Raw genomic sequence first — 8526 nt, 5'->3', positions numbered from 1 at the left:
TGACCCTATACAAATCACCGCCCATTAAACAAATACAATCGCATATATATGAAGTGAAATATTGAGATAAGCAGGCATGTAGTCACAGTTTGCATGTATGCTTTATTGTTATTTACATTCACATAGTAATCAGACCAAATGTTAAGAAAACATGTATATGAATCTTCCATCTTCATGCACCAAGCAAACAAAGGTTCCGACTTCGGGTGAGGGCGTCATGTTTGCAAGTGCATTATGGTTTGAAAAGTTCCTGCTGCTGCATTTCTGGCCACCAGCAATTTTCAGGCAACAATAAAATGTGAAGATAACTTCGGGGATTAATGTTCCTTATTGAGCGAGATCAGAGGTTTGGCTAGTGGAAGTTTTGACGTATAGTAAGGTAGCCACCGTGTGTTAATAAGCCTGCTGCAAAGAACGTGTACCATGCAGATCAAAAAATGCTTATAATGTAAATAGGTCAGTGAGTTACTGCTTTTGTCTGAGAGGTTCTTTTGCTATTTGCAGTTTATCAGTTAAAATCCTAACATTGAACAGTGAGCTATTACGTCCCCAAAGAGCAGCATGAAAAATGCAAGGTATAGATTAGAACATTATGCTTTTTCCCCAGTATTTCATTATCCTAATGTTGGAAATTGGGTTCATTAGGATGGAAATCAATTCTGATTATTAGAGAACCCCCAATCATGGTGTTATGTTTTAAATTCTGAGTTTTTGCTACTCTAGTGTTGCAAAGCCATCCTTTGTCCTGGGCACTCCCCAACCTTTTGTTGACCGGTACTGGTGGTACCTAACTCTGACTGACCCTGGGCTCTGCCTAACCAGGCCCAGGGCCAGTGCTATTCTGACAGAGACACTTACAAATACAGTGAAAACACCTACATACACTACGGTGCACCATGGGTTAGGTTACCCCTATGATTGGCATGACCTCTCCTACAAGGCCCTAGTACATAATAGGGCATGGGGATTGAAACTACCTTTAAGTCCCTAGTATATATTAGGGCATGGCAATGTAGAGGCCAGCAGCCCTTCCTGCACTTGCATGTGTTCACTGCTGAAGCCTGAGGTCAGTTTAAAAACAGGCCTGTGTTGCAGGACTGCTTTTAAAATGCAAATTGTGCCCAAACTTGACTTCTGGGTGTGGGGCACTAACAAATTGATAAACTACAATGTTGGGGCTTATTAGGTATTCCCAGGGTTTCCCTCAGGTGTCCCAGGGGTGGGGGTCGGGTATCTACAAGGAGGACCCTTATAAAATGAGCTTTATATGCCCTGGGTTTAGTGACATGTCACATTTCACTGCCTACATTGTAGTAAAGTGCTTTCCAAAATTGACTTTTGTGCTAGGAGCACTGTGAAGTGAGGCTCTGCAATATTTTGATATAACTAGAACCCCTAAAGTCTTTCTTGGGTATTCTAGGGGTGGGGGGTCCCGTAGGTATAAGCAGGGTCCTTATATAGGCCCTGGTATTGGAGAAATTGGCCGGGTCATTTTTCCATTGCAGCTCTCCAGCCCATAGGTTAACATTGCAAGAGGTTATTAATTAATAACAGGAGAAAGGAAAGCCATAAAACTAGGATTAAAGGACTCAGAAGAATGTTAATTATAAATGCAACAATGTGGCATTGTTGAATTTATTCTAAAATGTACAGACAAGAAGTTATAAGACTTTCTTGTCTGTGCGCCACAATTCAGCCCTCTAGTGCTCTGCCTTGATTGGTCCGAGGTAAGTGGATTAAAATGGCTGTTTGAAAAGGTGATAAATGACCCCTAGAGTTAGGAAGCCTTTCTGGGAGGAGAGGTTGCTGGGCATGGGAATGCCAGAGCCAGGGAGAGGGGTAGTAAATAATGCTCTTCAAGGGATGGAGGAGACAAGCTGGAGAAATCACTTTCATTTACACCTCTTCTCCCGGCCCCACAGCCGGATAGGGGGATTAAGGAGGAATTCCCAGATGTAAGGGGGGTGGACCTAGGTAGATGAAGCCATCCTGTAGGCTGGTGTGGTTAGTTCTGCTCCCTCTGCTGGAAAATCAGCCATGATAACATTTTGGAGAAATTGTGCTCTCTGTGAGAAAATAATGCCACACTTTAAAGGATGTGGTCATACCCTGGAGCGTTGCCCTGCACCTCATTGGACAGGAGTGACCTCCTTCTTGACCCAGAGAACTTGGAATAAGTATCTTAGAGGGACAGAGCCTCTCAGATGATGCTGCTTCAAACTTGGGAGAAGAAGGATCCCTGCTGAGGAGTTTGATTTGCACCAACCAGGCCCTGGACTCTGAAGATTGTACCTGTTGCACAATCTGGAATTACAGCCCTGTGGACTACCTTGCTTAAAAAGGATTAAAGAGTGGACTCCCTGCAAGTTGAAGGTTAACAGATCTCACCTGAACCACCACCAAGAATCCCCAGCCTGGAGAACTACAAGTGAATTTGTAAGAGTTTTGTCCAAGTGGATTGTGGGAATGGAAGTCCCTTTCAAGGACCATCCCGGAAATTCTAGACCCTTGGAGCAAGTTTTGGACACTTTGAGACCCTTTGGAAAACTTCAGGAAGAAGTTCCAGAGGTTTGGAGAAGTTTGGAGCAACTTTGGAAAAAAGCTCCATAAGTGGACCGGCTCACCCTGGCCAGCCAAGCCGGCAACCATCAACCATGAGTTGGCCTGCCGTCCAGGTTCCTTCTGCTGAAAAGATCCAGGGGTCTGACTTCCAGAGTTTGATCAAGCGTAGGCGGAAACCCAAGCTGGCGAACCCCCACCGAATCCAGCCTAGTGAAAAGGATTGAGGGACCCGCAAGAAAAAGCTCTGTAAAAGTTTCTAATTCCGAACGTAGGAAAGGTGACCGGGACCAACCACAAGAGCCAAGCCACCCACCATCAACTGTGTGCCAGCCTGGATCCCTGGCTTATACCACTGGAAAGCTTCGGAGGTTGGACTTCCATAGGTTTGACCGGGAGCTCGTCACAAGGCAAGCCGGCGAACCCTCACCGAATCAGGGCTGGGTGAGAGCTACGTGGGACCCCGGGAAAAGCTCCAAAAAGTTTCTAATTCAGAAAGTAAAAACTTTGACCGAGACCTACCGCAAGGAGTAGCCCCGCAGGGCGTCATCGCGGTGAGCCTGAAACTTTGACTTTGAGCAGGTCTAGCGTGACCAGATGTACCAAAAGGGGCTATAAGTTTCTATGTGTTTATATAGTGCTAAATCTTTAAAAAGTCACACCCCAGGTTCCCTACATTGGATTTTTTCCTTTTAAAAGAGAAAAATATTTCCTATTTTTATAAATTGGTGTTGGATTTTTATTGTGTGTTGTGTCTTTATTATTTACTGAATGTGTGTTTTTAAATGCTTTACATACGTGTCTTTGAAGTTAAGCCCGCCTACTCACAGCCAAGCAACCACGGGTTGAGCATGGGAATAATTTTCGAAGACAGGTACTGAGCCGAGGTAGTGGCCTTATTTCCAGGGACTTATATACATTTGCCCCTACTATTAACCCACTTTCCAACATCCAGACCAAACACTCAAACAATACTGTCTACAAGTATGGATGACATGTGACTCCTACACCCTGTAGATTTATGTAACATTTCCTATACACAGATTTACACACCTATGATTGACTACCTCTGTGTAGTGTGAGTGATGTAAAGTGCTGACACCCTGCACTGGTATGAGTGGCGCTATATAACGAATTAAATGCATCTGAGAGAATGGTTATTGAGACTTGAGCAGCACTATAAAAGAGTGGTAGCGAGGGAATCTGTGGCGGAGCTGGGTTGTTGAGTATCAAGGCTGTCTATTTGATTTCAGCTCCTGCCTCCTTCAGCCACCAACATACTCTCACTCCACATTATCTCACTCTTCCAGGTTCTTTCTTATCTTTGCTTTCACCCTTTTCTCTGTTTCCCATATTTCCCTTCCTCCTTCTGCCCACAACTCTTGATGCCGTTCTCTCTTGTTTGGTTTTACAGTCTGATGGTTTAAATAATGTACCGGTCTCTAACAAAGAATGCAGTTGGGCCTCACCTGCAGATACCAGCTTAAATTACGCTTCATTAGCTTGCAGCCCACAAAGGAAATGCCAGAGTGGCTAGTCTGGTCCTTTCTGCATTGTATATCCTTCCTGAAAAGCGGATACAACCTTTTCTCTCCTTTCTGCAAGACACAAGGACCCAAGCCTTCTTCCTTCCCCATGACGTAGCACAGAAACATTACATATGACCAAAATAAGGGCCACATGGTCAACCTCATTTCAAAGTCCCTGCCCTCTTTCTACCCAAAACTTAGGGACTGATTACGATAGCAGTCGGACCTCAGTCCACCCGCCATCGAATTGGGGAATGGGACCGCTCGCCTATAAACCGGAGGCCTCACGATAGGCATTTCAATGCGACGGCCGCTATGGCGATCGCAATGTTTATCTTTTACATTGGGGCAGGCGAGGCTGCATCACCCGTCGCAGTGTAAAAAATGGGACATCTTACGCATATCACTGCATTACGTGGCAGTGCCACATGGTGCAGTGATATGTAGGGGGGCACCATAGGTGCCCCTCAGGTCCCATGTCTGGGTGCCGGGGGTAAAGGGGTCTGCTACGGGCCCCCAATGTCCTTTTCCATCAGCTTTTCTATGGCGGGCGAACCACCATGGATAGGCTGGTGGGTAAAGGACATCATAATCCCTACTGCGGTGCCTGGTAGGCACTACCAGCATTGTAGGAACTACGAGCCCCTCTGCCACACAGGAGGGCTCAAGTAGCCCGTTCGGTGCGTGGTGATCCGTCGTGCCGACTGCCAGGGAACCACCTGCCATTGTAATATGGCGGGCGGTGATACAATCACTGATGGCGGTGGGACAGTCACTGACGGGTGATGTAGCACTTCCACCTCCATTATAATCACCCCCTAAGTCTGGTGTGCATGCAAATCCTACATTGCCAACCCCTGGTAAGTTGCACTACTAGTGCTGAAAAAGGCCAATAGAGGCACCAATGGGTAAGGTGGACTGGCCTAAAAGGTCTTGTGACTTCAGTGACAGTCATTGTCACTCTAGTGTGTGCTTCTTTGTATGCCTGCCCGCAAGACTGGAGGTGAGCTGCATAGATTGTGGTGGACAGGCCTTCAAGGTTAACTCACACTTGCCACCGTTAGGGTCCACCTGCTGGTGCTAAGACACCAGGGCTTCTAAGGTCTATCGGGCCTTCTAAGGTGTAGCATCGTAATGTACTCTGTCAGGACGGTGGTCTGGTGGACTGGTCATGAAGGCTGAACATGGTTCTCCATTTGGCAGCTCTGGCCAGAGTGCCACATCCTCTCCCACACTGAACACCATACTGCACAACTGGGAGAAACTCGCACTGCCTTCAGCTACAACCCAATTGTGCTGCGACTCAATTCAATTTATGCATTAGACAAGAGTAAAATGCTGCCTGAAAAAAGTTATAACACCCTGAAAAAAGCAAACACGCATAGCGAATTAAAGGATGAGCAAAGCATGTGAAATATAAGCAGGAACAACATGGTTACCGTAACAGTTTTAAACTCATTATTCAGAAATCAGTAATTGATTTTGCCTGATAAGTTCTGGACATGACTACAGAACCAGGAACTGACCTATTTCATAGGACCTGGATCCCCCAGCATGTTCCCCGCTCCCTCCTGATAATTTGACAACCCACAATAAATCATCGACAGAGATTTTTGTGGGTGTAAAACGGTCATGTTTAATATTTGACATTTCATAAACATGACAAGGCATTTCAAATTCATTATTTACAGTTATCAACACAATTTTATTATTGACTTTCCAGATCTTCTTTGGCGAGACTCTAGTCCTCCAGCACTAAGGGGCCTTCCATCTCGCACCTTCCATGCAGAGCATCCACGCAAGGTGCAACCCACCTGCGCCCCATGAGGAGTGGGCCCCCAAACCTCTAATCCTTGTCCGCCCTCTCCAGGGGCCCACCCTCAGACCACCAGGCTGACCAGGGACCCAGGAGGCTCGTAACCTGTCGCCCTAGCCTCCCCAGCCGGGGTCATATTTTACACCGGAGAGCTTACCGTCTCTCCCCCCCTCAGTGCTGGCCTAGGGAGTACGCAAGGAGGACTCCCGTCCATTCCGTCGGTCAATTTTACTGTTCCAAGGTCTTTCTAACGCCACAAAGGTGACCAGGGCCCACAGGTCCATCACCTTCCCCAACTGCGCTCTGAATGAAAGACCCCAATCGCCCAATCTAGGCATCTGTACCAATGTCAGATAACTGTACTCCGTCCCTGTTATAGCTCACCTCACCGGAAACCCTTCAGTGTGGAATATGAAACCAGCGGCCCTTCACTGAGCACAACCTGGCCCATTCTCCCTTGAGCCGCCTCACCATGTTCGATAGCCGCACTCCATCCTCGTGATACATCACCTCACCTGAAGACCATTCGGGTGGAATGTGCCAAGAGCGGCCCTTCACTGAGCTCAACCTGGCCAATTCCCCTCACCGAGACATTCCAGGGTCTTGCCCACCTTCCGGGGCCGCCCACCTCGCCATAGGAAGTCTGTCCCCTTCGGGCCTCCAGGCTTCACCACTCGTCGCTGCCATAGTCGCCTCGTAGCGTGACGCATGAACGAGTGCCCCAGTACCCATACCACCATTGCGGGCATACTACTGAAGAGGAGAGAAATAGAAAAATCAAGCACGGTTATTGGCAAATCATCAGCATTCTTGTCCCAACCATTCCGGCCGAATGTGTCTCTCATAACCCTCGGACAACCATCGCCCCGGCCTTTCCATGGTGCTGTTTGGTAAGCCTGCTTCTGCAGCTAGCGTCGCCGCACCTGTCCTGACCAAGTGGGACGAATATCTTAACGCACCTAGTCCCAGTCCTGTTAATGCTCACCCTAAAACAGCTACCTTGGTACTGTACCAAACTGTCGCCAAGCTCCAAGTAAAACCCAGGCGCCTGGCCAAGTATGACCGCTTTCGGGCCTCTAGCCAAGCCGGACTCCGCCGTATTCTAGCCCCCTTTCCCTGCCTTTGATTTCTTCAGGGTCCCCTTCAAGTCCCCTGGAGTTCACTTTGTATCGTTGCCCTGGATGTCCACCCCCCCGCCTGATCGGATCTGGATGTCCTGTGATAACCCCGAGTTGGAAAGCTCCAAAATTAAAGGACCATGAAGCGGCCGTCCCATTCTAGTGTGCCCTCATATACTGAGCTGCACTTGTAGGAAGGACATCAGGGATGTAGGGCAAGGGTAGAACATCTAAGGGATCTCGTCATTCCCGCCACGGCTCATCCAGCTTGGCCCACCCTGCCAGGCTGATCTGACCACAAGGACGCCCCTGGGACACGCTCTCCTGCCAGTGTCGCAAAGAATCGCACTGCGGGCACATGAGGCCTATCGTGCTGACAATGTCACTGAAATGTTTGGCCTGGGCGCCCACTGTAACGGAGCAAAAGGTCACTAAGTTTTTCTAGCTTTGGATATTTCCCACCCCATAAAATTGTTTACGTAAATGAATTTCCAGGGTGTAAGTCTGAATTTTTTCTCAATTACCGATGGCATTCCCAATTCCGGATTGCATCGGACCCTTATAATCCTCTGTACTCGGCGATTTCCCCCATCTCGGGCCAGGGCTGTCTTGTTCCCTCCCCATTGTGTCCTCATAAAGCTGCCAGCTGCGTGTCCACTAATCCCTCCTCCTGCTAGGTTGTACTGTGACCCACCATGCCGTCCTGCTCAGGCCGACTGCCTCCGCCATGGGTACCAGACAGCCAGGACCCCCTGGCAGTCCGTCAAAACTGTTCAATGCTCCCACCACTTGATTTCAGGATTCCGGGTCTGCCCGGCCAATACCAAAATGAACCCTCCGGCCCAACTCTGGGGTCACACCAGTTTTAGCGGATCATCCGCTCCCATTGGTGTGTGGCACCGGCATTGCCTCCGCACCACTCCTCTTTTCCATACCCCACCCCACTTCCTGTACCTATTGCGCTACATGCTAACGTTTTGAACTTACAGTATGGCTTTACCATGAGTGCGGGGGTCACATGACCGAGCCACTAGTGCTCCTCACGGTACTGAAAACCCATCTAAGGGCAGATATTGGTTCCTTCAAAGAATGTTTAACCCGGCTTAAATGGGGCAGGCACCCTATGTGCACCGTAGCTGTTTACGACCTCCAAACTCTGGTTAAACAAGCACTACCCACCATACAACCATCCAATGTCGGAGCATGTGCCCACTGTCAATTTCCTGTTCTGAGCCAATGATTCATTCGCTTATTAACTCAATCGTTAAGGTACACGTTGGCCAATCTTTGAGCATCCTGCGATTTAAGGTGTTATTGCCTCTCCGGCATTCGATGCGATCCCACAAACCAGGCCAAAACATTGCCACCTGCGAGACTTTCAGCCAACTACGCACTGAACCACTGCTCGGTATCCACACGCTGTACACTTACTCTTTAGGTCAGGACACAGAGCCCCAGGCCTGAACTCTACTTCCCAAAGTGCACTTATTCTTAAGGTCTGGAC

The sequence above is a fragment of the Lissotriton helveticus genome, chromosome 2_1 (genome assembly GCF_964261635.1).
Source record: "Lissotriton helveticus chromosome 2_1, aLisHel1.1, whole genome shotgun sequence".
In the NCBI taxonomy this organism is placed as follows: Eukaryota; Metazoa; Chordata; class Amphibia; order Caudata; family Salamandridae; genus Lissotriton; species Lissotriton helveticus.
This window is presented reverse-complemented; position numbering follows the sequence as displayed.